The 13,469-nt window shown below is 39.8% G+C and overlaps 1 protein-coding gene across 3 annotated transcripts in view; it reads left to right on the top strand.

Moving 5' to 3' along the window:
- Nucleotides 1–13,469, top strand: part of alk (ALK receptor tyrosine kinase) — a 479,320-nt gene that overhangs the window by 193,631 nt on the left and 272,220 nt on the right. Inside the window, exon 2 of one of the 3 annotated variants that reach the window (XM_083544514.1) lies at nt 13,181–13,322. The exons of the other annotated variants lie outside the window; for them this stretch is intronic. The gene's annotated coding sequence lies outside the window, so the exon portion shown is untranslated. The remainder of the gene's footprint in view (nt 1–13,180; nt 13,323–13,469) is intronic. 3 annotated transcript variants of the gene reach the window in all.

Here is a 13,469-nt window from a genome sequence, read left to right as displayed (position 1 = left end):
TTTCAGGCATTCTTTAGATAACACTGACAACAAATTGGCGCACTTCGGTGTTTGAGTAAACAGTGAACTTTCTGGCTTGGAACACTTTAATTGTCGCTCAATTTTTCAGATAAGTTCCATTGTAAATTCTGTGCATATCTGTACCTTGAGCTGTCTATACAGAGGTCATACGTTTTACGACTTCCCTGTATCTGTCAAATTATTTGCAGCGGAGGGAAGATGGCAGAGTCAAAGACAAAATTGATGTCAAAACTTGTCAGGATAGATGGTTCACTGATCACACACATTGGAGCCACAGATAATGGTTCAAGGACAGTGAAGCACTTTATTTATTTATTTATTTTTATTGGTGAAAGGGTGTGAAGCATTGACAGAGGTTTGTGTGTAGGTACAACGGTGCCTTGATTGCTGCGCTGTCTCCCCTGCAAGCTGGACTGAAAGGATTGTTTAGTGTGGGGCACTTCTCACTTTACAGGTGTAAATAAATGGCGAAATCTTGCTCTGCACTCTGGCAGCAAACACCTACAGTATCGATTGCCTTAGGCTCTGCCCTTGCAGAAGGTTATTTCACACAGAATTACCCACTGAATGCTCAAAACCGCCTACTTGATATGGCTCCAAAAAGGGCAGCTAGGCTTACTGAAACTAACTGCACTGTCCATAGTATGCAAACCTCTGCCCCTTGCAGCTTCTTCTTTCTTTTATTATATCTCTTAGGGTGGTTAAACATGCACAGTGTCAATTCATTTGAGTCGATCTATGGCTTATTTGGGTGGGTGAGATCACGGCAATTTTGCTCAGGTGTGGGCCAAAACCGTTTGAGAGAGATAGTTTCATTCAGTTTCCATCCAAACTTTCTGCGAAAAAGAGCAAGAAAGTGTAACTTCAGGAAGGAAAAACTGTGTATTTTAGATTGCAGCATTTGGATCAAAATAAACCAAATGCAGTGTGTTTTGCATATTTTTACCACTGAACCGAAGAGAAAGGGAAAATACAACCAATGGTCCATAAGATTGGAGCTTTTTTTTTCTAGCCATAATTAAATAAAAAAGTGTCTAGTGTCTGATTACGTTGCCCAGATTGTCACAGCAATGTTACCACTCATTGGGTTTGTGTTTGTAAATGTGCAAGAAGTAAACTAGCATGTTATATAGATTCACATTTAGACTCCACAATGTAGACTTAGAGCCTCAGGAGGAATAATCTAATTGTTTTTGGTTTCAATTTAATACGCTGTATTGACTTGTGTTGGATAATTTATTAATACTCAAACTTCATGCTCATATAATGAACAGACTGTGCACTTTGGATTTTGATGTTGACCAGGTCATAGTAACTGAGTGAAATGTTCTGGGCCAGAGTGTCCTTGAAAACCGAGCTAATGCTTGAGGGAATGTGCAGAAGGGAAACCATAGGACAGCTCAGGAAAATCTTCAGCCTGACCAGTAAAATCCTCAAATAGCCTATACCATCATGGCCACCTACACTAATACATAAATTAACATTGATATCTTTAAATGGGTAGGTTTTAGGGAGACATACTGTATGTCTGTTTGGGTAGAAGTGTCATAGACTTGAAGGACATGACCCAGCCGGTATGGCCAGGTTAATTCAGGACCCATTTTTGTTCAGGTGTAGGTGAAGAAGGCAGCAGAGTATCAAGAAAAAGTGCATATACCGCAGCCATATGAGTAAGCAGAACTTGGCGAAACCGTTTTAAGCGAGATCATGGGGCCTTGTGGAATGCGATGTGCCTGGCTGAAACATAACATGCTTTAGAACTAATTTGAGCACATACGCAGAATCATGCTGTCAATAAACTATGATAACATGAAATTAATCCTTGACAAAAGTATTAGAAGAGGAAAAAGTAAAACAAAATACTTGGTCAGAAGTGATGTATGTATGTGGGATCGCCTTATGTTCAATTAACATGGAAAGGAAGTTGGACGTGTAAGATGGTTAAATTTTTTTTTGTCTATCCCTAAATAGGCTAAGGTTAATGGGAATTTGAATGATCAAATAATCCCCTAAATTACGTATTGTAAAAGTATATTTTTGACATAATGGTAACTGGGGACAACATTTGGGAAGTTTCCAAATTTAATGTTAATTAAGGGATGTTCAATGTGTATAAATGAAGAAGATTTTGCCACTGATTTTCAGATGTCATGAGCCATGGATTAATTAACCCAGCCATTAGGGGGGCACAAGCCAGTGTACTCTTAGTGCCGGTCCCAAGCCCGGGTAAATGGGGAGGGTTGCGTTAGGAAGGGCATCCAGCGTAAAACATGTGCCAAATCAAATATGCGGATCACAAATGAGAATTTCATACCGGATCGGTCGAGGCCCGGGTTAACAACGACCGCCACAGGTATCGTTAGCCGACAGGGTACCGGTGGAAATTGGGCTACTGTTGGCCTCAGGAGGAGAAGGAGAGGAGGAAGGCGTCTACAGAGACGGCAGGAAAAGGAGCAGTGTAGGAGAGTAGAGGTTCGGGTTGGTACTTTAAATGTTGGTACTATGACGGGTAAAGGGAGAGAGATAGCTGATATGATGGAGAGGAGAAAGGTAGATGTGTTGTGTGTTCAGGAGACCAAGTGGATAGGGAGTAAGGCCAGGAACATTGGAGGTGGGTTTAAACTGCTTTATCATGGTGTGGATGGGAAGAGTAATGGTGTAGGGGTGATTCTGAAAGAAGCGTACAGTAAGAGTGTAGTGGAGGTGAAGAGAGTTTCTGATAGGGTGATGATCGTGAAGGTGGAAGTTGAAGGGATGATGATAAATGTCATCAGTGCCTATGCTCCACAAGTTGGCTGTGAGATGGAGGAGAAAGAAAGATTCTGGAGTGAATTATATGAAGTGGTAGATGGTGTACCTAGGAAAGAACGATTGGTGATTGGGGCAGACTTTAATGGGCATGTAGGTGAAGGGAACAGAGGTGATGAGGAGGTGATGGGTAGGTATGGTTTTAAGGAGAGGAATGTGGAAGGGCAGATGGTGGTAGATTTTGCTAAAAGGATGGAAATGGCAGTGGTGAACACGTATTTTAAGAAGAAGGAGGATCATAGGGTGACGTATAAGAGTGGAGGAAGGTGCACACAGGTGGATTATCTTCTGTGTAGGAGATGCAACCTGAAGGAGATTGGAGACTGTAAGGTGTTGGCGGGGGACAGTGTAGCTAGACAGCATCGGATGGTGGTCTGTAGGATGGTTTTGGAGGCGAAGAAGAAGAGGAGGAAAGTAAGGTTTGAAAGAAGAATAAGATGGTGGAAACTGAAGGAGAAGAGTGTAGTGTGAGGTTCAGGGAAGAGGTCAGACAGGGGCTCGGTGGTGGTGAAGAGGTGCCGGATGATTGGGCAACTACTGCAGGAGTGATGAGGGAGGCAGCTAGAAAAGTACTTGGTGTGACATCTGGAAATAGAAAGCAAGACAAGGAGATGTGGTGGTGGAATGAGGAAGTGCAGGAGAGCATTAGGGGAAAGAGGTTGGCAAAACAGAAGTGGGATCGACAGAGTGATGAGAAAAGTAGGCAGGAGTACAAGGAGATGCGGCAGCAGGTTAAAAGGGATGTGGCGAAAGCCAAGGAAAAGGCATATGAGGAACTGTATAAGAGGTTGGACACTAAGGAAGGAGAAAAGGATTTATACCGATTGGCCAAGCAGAGGGACCGAGCTGGGAAGGATGTACTGCAAGTTAGAGCAATAAAGGATGGAGAGGGAAATGTGTTGACTAGTGAGGAGAGTGTGTTGAGAAGATGGAGGGAGTATTTTGAGCAGCTGATGAATGAGGAAAATCAGAGAGAGAGAAGGTTGGAGGATGTGGAGTTGGTGAAGCAGGATGTAGATAGGATTAGTAAGGAGGAAGTGAGAGCAGCGATTAAGAGGATGAAGAATGGAAAGTCGGTTGGACCAGATGACATACCGGTAGAAGCGTGGAGATGTTTAGGAGAGATGGCAGTGGAGTTTTTAACCAGATTGTTTAACAGGATTCTGGAAGGGGAGAGGATGCCTGAGGAATGGAGAAGGAGTGTGCTGGTACCGATCTTTAAGCATAAGGGAGATGTGCAGACCTGCAGTAACTACAGGGGGATTAAGTTGATCAGTCACACCATGAAGTTATGGGAAAGAGTAGTGGAAGCCAGGTTGAGAGAAGAGGTGACCATCTGTGAGCAACAGTATGGTTTCATGCCGAGGAAGAGCACCACAGATGCCTTATTTGCTTTAAGGATGTTGATGGAGAAGTATAGAGAAGGACAGAAGGAGCTGCATTGTGTATTTGTGGATTTAGAGAAAGCGTACGACAGGGTGCCGAGAGAGGAGTTGTGGTATTGTATGAGGAAGTCAGGTGTGTCAGAGAAGTATGTGAGGGTGGTGCAGGACATGTATGAGGACAGTGTGACGGCAGTAAAGTGTGCAGTAGGTACGACAGACTGGTTCAGGGTGAAGGTTGGACTGCATCAAGGATCGGCCCTGAGCCCTTTCCTGTTTGCAGTGGTGATGGACAGGTTGACGGACGAGGTCAGACAGGAGTCTCCCTGGACTATGATGTTTGCAGATGATATTGTGATTTGTGGTGAGAGTAGAGAGCAGGTTGAGAAGAGCCTGGAGAGGTTGAGATATGCGCTGGAGAGAAGGGGAATGAAAGTCAGTCGGAGTAAGACAGAGTACATGTGTGTGAATGAGAGGGAGGGCAGTGGAGGGATGCGGTTGCAGGGAGAAGAGGTGGAGAAGGTGGAGGAGTTCAGGTACCTGGGGCCAACAGTGCAAAGTAATGGAGAGTGTGTTAGGGAAGTAAAGAAAAGAGTGCAGGCAGGGTGGAGTGGGTGGAGAAGAGTGACAGGAGTGATTTGTGATAGAAGAGTATCTGCAAGAATGAAAGGGAAAGTTTATAGGACTGTGGTGAGACCTGCTATGTTGTATGGATTAGAGACAGTGGCATTGAGTAAAAGACAGGAGGTGGAGCTGGAGGTAGCAGAGCTGAAGATGTTGAGGTTTTCGTTGGGAGTGACGAGGATGGACAAGATTAGAAATGAGTTTATTAGAGCACAGCACATGTAGGATGTTTTGGTGACAAGGTGAGGGAGGCGAGATTGAGATGGTTTGGACATGTGCAGAGAAGGGACATGAATTATATTGGTAGAAAAATGCTGAAGATGGAGCCACCAGGTAGGAGGAAAAGAGGAAGGCCAAGGAGGAGGTTCATGGATGTGGTGAGGGAAGACATGCAGGTAGTTGGTGTAAAAGAGGCAGATATAGAGGACAGGGTGGTATGGAGACGGATGATCCGCTGTGGCGACCCCTAATGGGAGCAGCCGAAAGAAGAAGAAAGAAGATGAGCCATGGGTTAATTGTAGTTTTACTGCAATAAACTTTACTTTGCTTTTTCTCATCCGCATTTATTGAAGTTAAAATTTTTTGGAGAAGGATAATTTTTTAAAAGACATTATTGGTACCAGAAGGCCCAGCTGCTGTTGGGGGCTAGTTTTTGCTCCGACACTTGATCTTGGATATCTCAGGAGTCTGGACTATTTACTTTGCTTCTTGGCCAGTAAAAGCCCTCATTTTTCCCCACGTGTGTATTCATGTTGGTGTTTTGTTGTACTAAACCCATTTATGTGGATGGTAAAAGGTTTCTTTTATTTTCGTCTTTGCCTTGTCTGACTTTGAGGAGATTTTGTGCAGAAAATTATATGTTGGTAGTAACCTTTTGTTTCTTGTTTTTGCTTATTTGGATTTCCATTAAACACTTTGAACCACTTAGTTCACCTCTGCTCTTTGGGTTTATTCTCCCTTCTTTGGCGCACTGATCGGTGTCTGACTCACATGCTTCAGAAATGACTTTGAGCCCATCCCTGGCTGACTAGTTCTGTTCTTTGTCTTGTGCTTGACCATGATCAGCTTAATTTATTATGTGAAATAAAGTAAAAATCAGTTTCACCCTTTTTTATATTTGTGTATATGTAAAAAATTAGTTTCTGAGTATCTGTCAAATTAAATTGCAGTTAAGGATCCTACAAGTATTGAAGTAGCATGTAAGAGTTTCTGTGTTTTGTAACAATTAAATAAAAAAGTTGCTGTGAACGTTTTTTTTTTTTCAACTTAGTAAACCATTTTATCACAGCATTAAAACCTATACAGTCTTTACATTCAAAATATAAGATGGCAATAAATATCTGGAATATCCACTGCATTTATGCCTCTATCAGCTATCTGGTAATTTTCACTGTGATTATCATTTAAGACAGGCTGTCATGCACCAGTTCAGCTGCAGCGGTATGACTAACATAAAATCATTGATTCTTTTAAGTACACCTTCATGGAGATTGACTGGCAAGTTGTTCCATGCGCCTTAGAAAACTTGCAACAGTTCCTCTGCCAGTGCTGGCTTTTACTAGTTTCTCTCTTTGCAGGTCCCAAGCGACCTTGATGTTTAATAAAAATGATAATAAAATCTATTAACTGCATAAAAGGCATTACATTTCTTTTAAACTAAATATTCAGATATGATATGATATGATATGATATGATATGATATGACACATCATACAGTATGTATGTATATCAGAGGCTATAGTCTTCTTTTTCTTTCGGCTGCTCCTATTAGGGGTCGCCACAGCGGATAATCCGTCTCTATACCAACCTGTCCTCTACATCTGCCTCTTTCACACCAACTACCTGCATGTCTTCCCTCACCACATCCATTAACCTCCTTCTTGGCCTTCCTCTTTTCCTCCTTCCTGGTAGCTCCATCCTCAGCATTCTTCTACCAATATAACTCATGTTCCTCCTCTGCACATGTCCAAACCATCTCAATCTCACCTCCCTCACTTTGCCTCCAAAACGTCCTACATGGGCTGTCCCTCGAATAAACTCATTTCTAATCCTGTCCATACTCGTCACTCCCAACGAAAACCTTAACAACTTCAGCTCTGCTACCTCCAGCTCCGCCTCCTTTTACCACTGTTTCTAAACCATACATCGCAGGTCTCACCACAGTCCTATAAACCCTCTGAGGCGATAGTACGTCTACATTAATCCAGATAAATTTCAAATGGCTATTTTGTCAAAAACAGTCCATGTCCACTGCCGTATTCATTAATTTATTAAAAGTTGCTCATCCACACTGAAACGTCTGAAAACACTTACTTCCCTGTACTGCGGATGAGCAAACTGTAAGGGGCTTGACTTGCATTTTTTTTTCACCTTCGCGCTTATTTAGCTTCCTGTTCGCCGAAACGTTGCGGCAATGTCGTGGAAAGGCACCGTCACTGTTTTCGAAAAGCCTCTTTTCTCACAGTTCATACTGTGATGCGAAAACTGGGTTTGAATTTTGTCTGTGTTTGAGAGCATTTTCATAAAGCTACATTTTTGTTGACTGTCTCAGTGTGGATGAAAATGAAGAGAAAAAGATGCATTTTTGAATGAAAATCTGTTGGACATGGCCTTATACCTATAAACCCTGAAACCAAATCAAAACCATTTGACCAATCAGAATGGAGCATGAAACAGAACTGTGGTGAAATTATGAAAACCATGTTTGGAATTGCTCAGTATTGTATAATTGGCTTACTGTTATCTGCAGCTGTGGGTGTTCACTTATTTATTTATTTATTAAAGATGTGTATAGCATGCCAAGATTGCATGAATGATTTATAAAAAGCTGATAAACACCACCAGAAATATTTCAAAATCCTTTTTTTCCTCTAGCCAGTCTGGGATGTCTTTAGAATATACAGCACAGTACATTTGTGATGAAAAACAAGTGTTATTAATGATAAAGCTTGGTGGTGAAGACTTCTGATTGCAAGGTTGTTTAAATCCCAGCACCACCAAACCCACAACCTTGAACTGCTCGGTTGTGTAACTGTAAGTCACTCTGGATATGGGTGTCTGCCAAATGTTGGAAATGCAATGAATTAGTCATTGAATTCTGTTTAATTCAGTTTTATTTGTATAGCGTGTTCAACATTGGATCTCTCACAAACAGTTTTACAGGAATAAATAGACTAAGAATATGCATTTTGAGGTAATAAAATGTATTATTTTATTTGTATCCATTATGAATAAGGCAGAGGCTGATGGTGTAAGGAAAACTTTCTGAAATTATCAGAAAAGAAACCTTGTGTGGAACCGGACTCAAAAGAAAACTTGCTCTCATATTACTGATGTATTTATTGTAAATAAATCCTGTCTATAATTGTGTAATATATGGTCGAATAAAAATCATTATAGTCTCATCATGAAGTCATTGCTAAAGTTATTAACTGCAAAACTGTTCATGGCAATTATAGTCTGAAGCCATCGGAGTAAAACTGTTCGTATTAAGTACTGTGCCGACGGCGGGCTTCCTGGATACTAAGTGATACCATCCACAGTAATCTCATAAATCTTTGGGTCTGTCTATATGGGTCCATCCTTAACAACAGCAGATGGTTTCCAACTGATAACTCCATCCAGAAGTAGTGAATCAGAATACACGGTTCGGTTCCGTTAGAGGGAAGAAATACAAGACATAAAATTGCTTTTCATTTTTTTATTAACGCAGTTTAATATTATTACCATTTGTGATCATCAAAAGTTAATGTTTTTTTTAAACAATTACAAATAAATAGTGTGTGATTTACATTTAATATTTAATTAAGATCTGTTGTACTTATTTCAGCAAACTTTAACAAATGCCTTTTTCCTTCCATCCTTCCTTCCATCCTTCATTCATTCACCCTTCATATGCAGAATTGTCAGGATTTTTTTCCTTATAAAAAACATTCTTAAAGCTGGACATAAAACGCTAGCCACTTCCTGGTTAGCAGCTAGTGTTAGCGCTATGTATTCTTTAGCGTTTTCATGCATGCACACTACAAATCGTATTTCCGGAGCAAAATGAGTAGCCACAGTGACACTGCGCTAACTCTTGCTTTTTTTTTTTTTACACCACTGGCATTGTTGTATATGTTTTCAAGTCTAATAATAATGATGAAAAAATTCACTCAAAGTGCAAGGTGGAGAATAAACAAACTTGTGGTCCGCCAATTAATATGTTCCTGAGGGAACTGAGATTTTACCTATTCTCCGGCCGTAAAAAAGGATTGCATGTGTACCCAATCGAAAGCCTTGTACCAAAATAGTTTGATACTAATATGTGTACCGTTATACCATATATATATATATATATATATATATATATATATATATATATATATATATATATATATATATATATATATATATATAGTGATTTTTTTTGTCTCCATTTTAGTGCAGAGGTGGGAAGTAACAAAGTACAAATATTTCATTACTGTACTGAAGTATATTTTTCCGGTATCAGTACTTTACAACTTTTTACTTTTACTCAATAAATCTTTTACACAAATATCTGTACTTTCTACTTCTTACATTTTCAAACCAGACTCGTTACTTTAATTTTAATCTATTTGGTGACTATTTTTTCTTCTCATAGCACAGTTTTTTCAATCTATCTCTGCTGTTTCATTTCCTGGCTTTCACACACCACAGACGTAGGCTAGTTTAGCAAGCTAACAATAAGCAGCACAGAAAGCAATATGTATGGGGTTAACGTGAATAAGACAGAGGGATACATTCATTAGATAACAACATTTAAAATTATTTTGTATTAATATCTTAATATTATGTGAGGTCTATTTACCAGCATGACACTAAAACAGGTAGTAGTAATGACTACTTTAACTTGAATAAAAGAAATTATAGTCTAGAGTCTTTTTAAACAGTATCTGTACTTCTACTTGATTAAAGGTTGTGTGCACTTTTGCTCTCTCTGTTAGTGTGTCATCAACAATGCATAGTACCACATTGAACTTTTAATACAATAGATTATAGTATATGTTAAGAAAAAAGAAAACATTATTGTGATTTCAAGGCAGGTTTTTTTTTTTTTTTAGATTAATGAAGTAATCAGAAAGCTGATTACTTCATTTCACTTGATGTGATGTCAATAGTGCTCTTTTCAGTGGTTTTAGAAGCTCCTGTGGGGCTGGTGAGCCTTTGGGATGATGATTGGCATGATTTATTAGCTATTACCATGGTGACATGTCATACACACACATAAGGGGCAGGAGGCAGGGAGACAGAGAGACTTGAGGTCAAAGCTGCAGGCTAGATTTATGGAGTGCCGCTTCACTGTTTAAAGCCTTGCTGTATTGCATTAAACTCTCCGATTATGGGAAAGCAGGGAGGCGTATCGCTAAATCACGTCCACTTTCATACAGAGCTCGCATTTTATTGATGGATGGTGTTTGTTCCTCCGTGTTCTGAATGCTACCGCTAGGCAACTTGCTCCAGTGTCATGCGGTTAGAATGCATTAGCTAAAGCAAATTTTTTTTCCCAAAATAATATGCATCCGATTTTTTTTAATGGCACTTTTGCAGAACCTACATTTTTATACTGCACGCTGTATTACAGGATTGGAGGTCGCAATAGATTAGTGTATCGTTTTGCATTTACGGATGATAGCTCAATGATACACGTGCTGTCATTCCTGAGGGTTGAAATGCATCTGCACGCTTTGCATTTTTTTGCTTGGAGACGTCATTATTCTGCTTTCAACATGTTTGGATTGCATGTTGACATCTCTCGATAACTTTGCATTGTATTGTATTTTGTTTCATTTTGTCAGTGTGTTTTAATAAAGTTGAGTGTTCCTGATTCTAAGCATTCTATAGAATTCACCTAGTGGCAGCAGAACTGGTGTGTAGTGCTGTAGGTGTTGGGATGTGTCCATCAAACTATAACATTAAGAGTATGTTTTATTTAAAGGGGACAAAACACACACAGCCAATCTCATGTTAATCTTTAGTACCTATAGAGTAGTACTGGATCCTTTAGCTTTTTGAAGAGATTATAGTTTTATTAGATTTATGAAAGAAATATACAGCTTTACGTTTCTCTCTGAAAACTGCAGAGTTCCTGGATGCGTGCTGTGGGTGGAGCTAAGGGGTCATAGTACCTGTTGCTTAGCGATCATCTGCAAGCTGTGACATCGCAATAAATAAAACAGGAACAAAAGCTTTATAGTCTTAAATAAGATATAGTTAACAATCAGATCCAACCATACCTATTTGATCCAGAATTGAAACTTTGACCTACACACACATTTACATGTGTGGCATTTAGCAAAAGTCCTTCTCGACGTACAAAAGTGCTTTAAGTCTCTATCAATGAATAAATCTACACTGGTATGCTAGATTACAAACTGAAAATAAATCAGCCTCTGTTGAGACTCCCAAATCTGTTGATTTTTTTTAACAAATCAAACTTGGAAAGTGGTAAAGTGTTTCAGTAAGAGGTAGGTCCTCACCCGTCGCTTGAAGGAGCCTAGGACTCCGCTGTTGGGACATCTATAGAAAATTAATTTCACCACCTCGATGCCAGAACAAAGAAGAGCCTTGAAGTATACTTACTTTTTTCCCTGATAGAATGTGGGACCAGTCAAGTAGTGCTAAAGGATCTCAGACAGTGTGGTGCAGTGCTGGACTATTTTGCTGGTCTATTTTTGGCTTTATAGGCAAGCACCAGTGTTTTGCATCTGATGCGTGAAACTACCGGAAGCCAGTGAAGGGAGCGCAGCAGTGGGGTGGTGTCGGAGAACTTGGAAGGTTGAACACAAGTTGTGCAGCTGCGTTTTAGATCATTTGCAGTTGCATTGCTTTCAGAGGCAGACCTGCCAGCAGAGATTTGCAGTAGTCCAGTCTTGAAATTACAAGAGACTAAACAAGCACCTGGGCAGCCTGTGTGGACAGAAATTGTTGAATCCTTTGGATGTTGTAGAGAAGGAACCATCAAGAACGAGCCACGGAGCAACATGTGAGGAAAAGGACAGTTGATTGTCCATAGTTACCCCAAGGTTGCGAGCAGTGGCTCATCCAAGGTGATTCATCTTCAAGTCTTCTAGGTATATTTATATGTATATACATCATATATAATTTTTTTTATTATTATTATAGATTTTTATTATTAAAGTTATTGTTTTTATTAAGTACATATACGTATATAAGTACTTATATACGTATATAAGTACTTTTTTATTTGTATTAATATTTTACATTATTATTTCAAGGTAACTGCGACTTCTGGCAGAATAAAAACAACAATATGCTTTCAGAACTGTATAAAGCACTATTCCTATCAACCACTGCAAACTATAGGTAGCTAAATGCAGTTAATTCAACAATATAAAACTTTCTTTTGGCTTCTCCCGTTAGGGGTCGCCACAGCGGACCATCTGCATGTTTGATTTGGCACGTTTTTACGCTGGATGCCCTTCCTAACGCAACCCTCCCCATTTATCCGGGCTAAGGACCGGCACTAAGGTTTGGATCGAACCCGGGCCGCAGCGGTGAGAGCGCCGCATCCTAACCACTAGACCACCAGGGAACCTCAACATTATGATTGTTCTTATTGTTGAACCTATTTATATGGCGTGCAGCTACAAATACTAAATTAATTGCCTGTAAACAAAATCTGGTTGCTTTGTTTTCCCAGGCTTTCATGTTGTGTGCATATATATTTATAGGTAATTCAATATTGTGCTTTGAAGAAAAAAAATGGTTAGAATCAGTGACTATCTATAATCACTGTTTTCAATTAATATTTCAGATGATTCAATGACATGCTAATGTTTGTTCGGAATCAAAATGTACTCCAAACATAAACAAGAAAATCCATTCTAATTAATATTCTGTTACATACAGACAAGTATTTAAACATGGGTTTTCCAACATTACTAATTTGCATTTAAATAAGAAATTATTTTATGACTGCCATGGCCACTCGATCATAAAATCTATAAACTATCCTGTTGCTGTTTCCTTCTCCAATTCATTTTTATAGTGTATCCCCCAGTAAATGATCTAGGTTTTGCCTTGAAGCACGAGCACAAGCATCTACACCAGTCTACAGTTTATGGGGTGTTAGTCATAAGAGGTTAAACTCCCTCCTACTGTATAACCGTAACTCATAACTTCATGCGCTTTACTGTTTCTCTCTTCCTGTCAATGAGGCAGTGAAACACGAGGCTGCTTTCATCATCCCCCAACAATCCTGCCCACTGCTGATGCCAACCCTGCTGTGAGACGCGGCTGGAGGTTAAAAATGATGACGAGGGTTATTAAAAATTCTCAGTAATGATTTTTCTCATTTGTAGGTGTCTCTCAAAGCATTCAGTGGAGAGCTGATAAGATGCATCATCCTTCTCCTCCTCCTCCTCATCATCATCATCATCATCACCATCATCATCATCACCACCACCGCCACCGCCATCATTTTAGTCCTTAAATGAGCACAAGGTAAAATTGAAGTCTGATTACACCTACTGTGAATGCCCAGGTGCACAAATCCAGAGCCAGATGGTGTTCACACAGTTATACTGAGGTCTTTACTAAATATTAAATGGCATTTCATTTCATGGTAATTGCTGTATTTAGGTGCATTAA

The sequence above is a fragment of the Silurus aristotelis genome (assembly GCF_946808225.1).
Source record: "Silurus aristotelis genome assembly, chromosome: 6".
NCBI lineage: Eukaryota > Metazoa > Chordata > Actinopteri > Siluriformes > Siluridae > Silurus > Silurus aristotelis.
The sequence above is the reverse complement of the archived record's forward strand: the minus strand, read 5'-3'. Positions and strand labels throughout refer to the sequence as shown.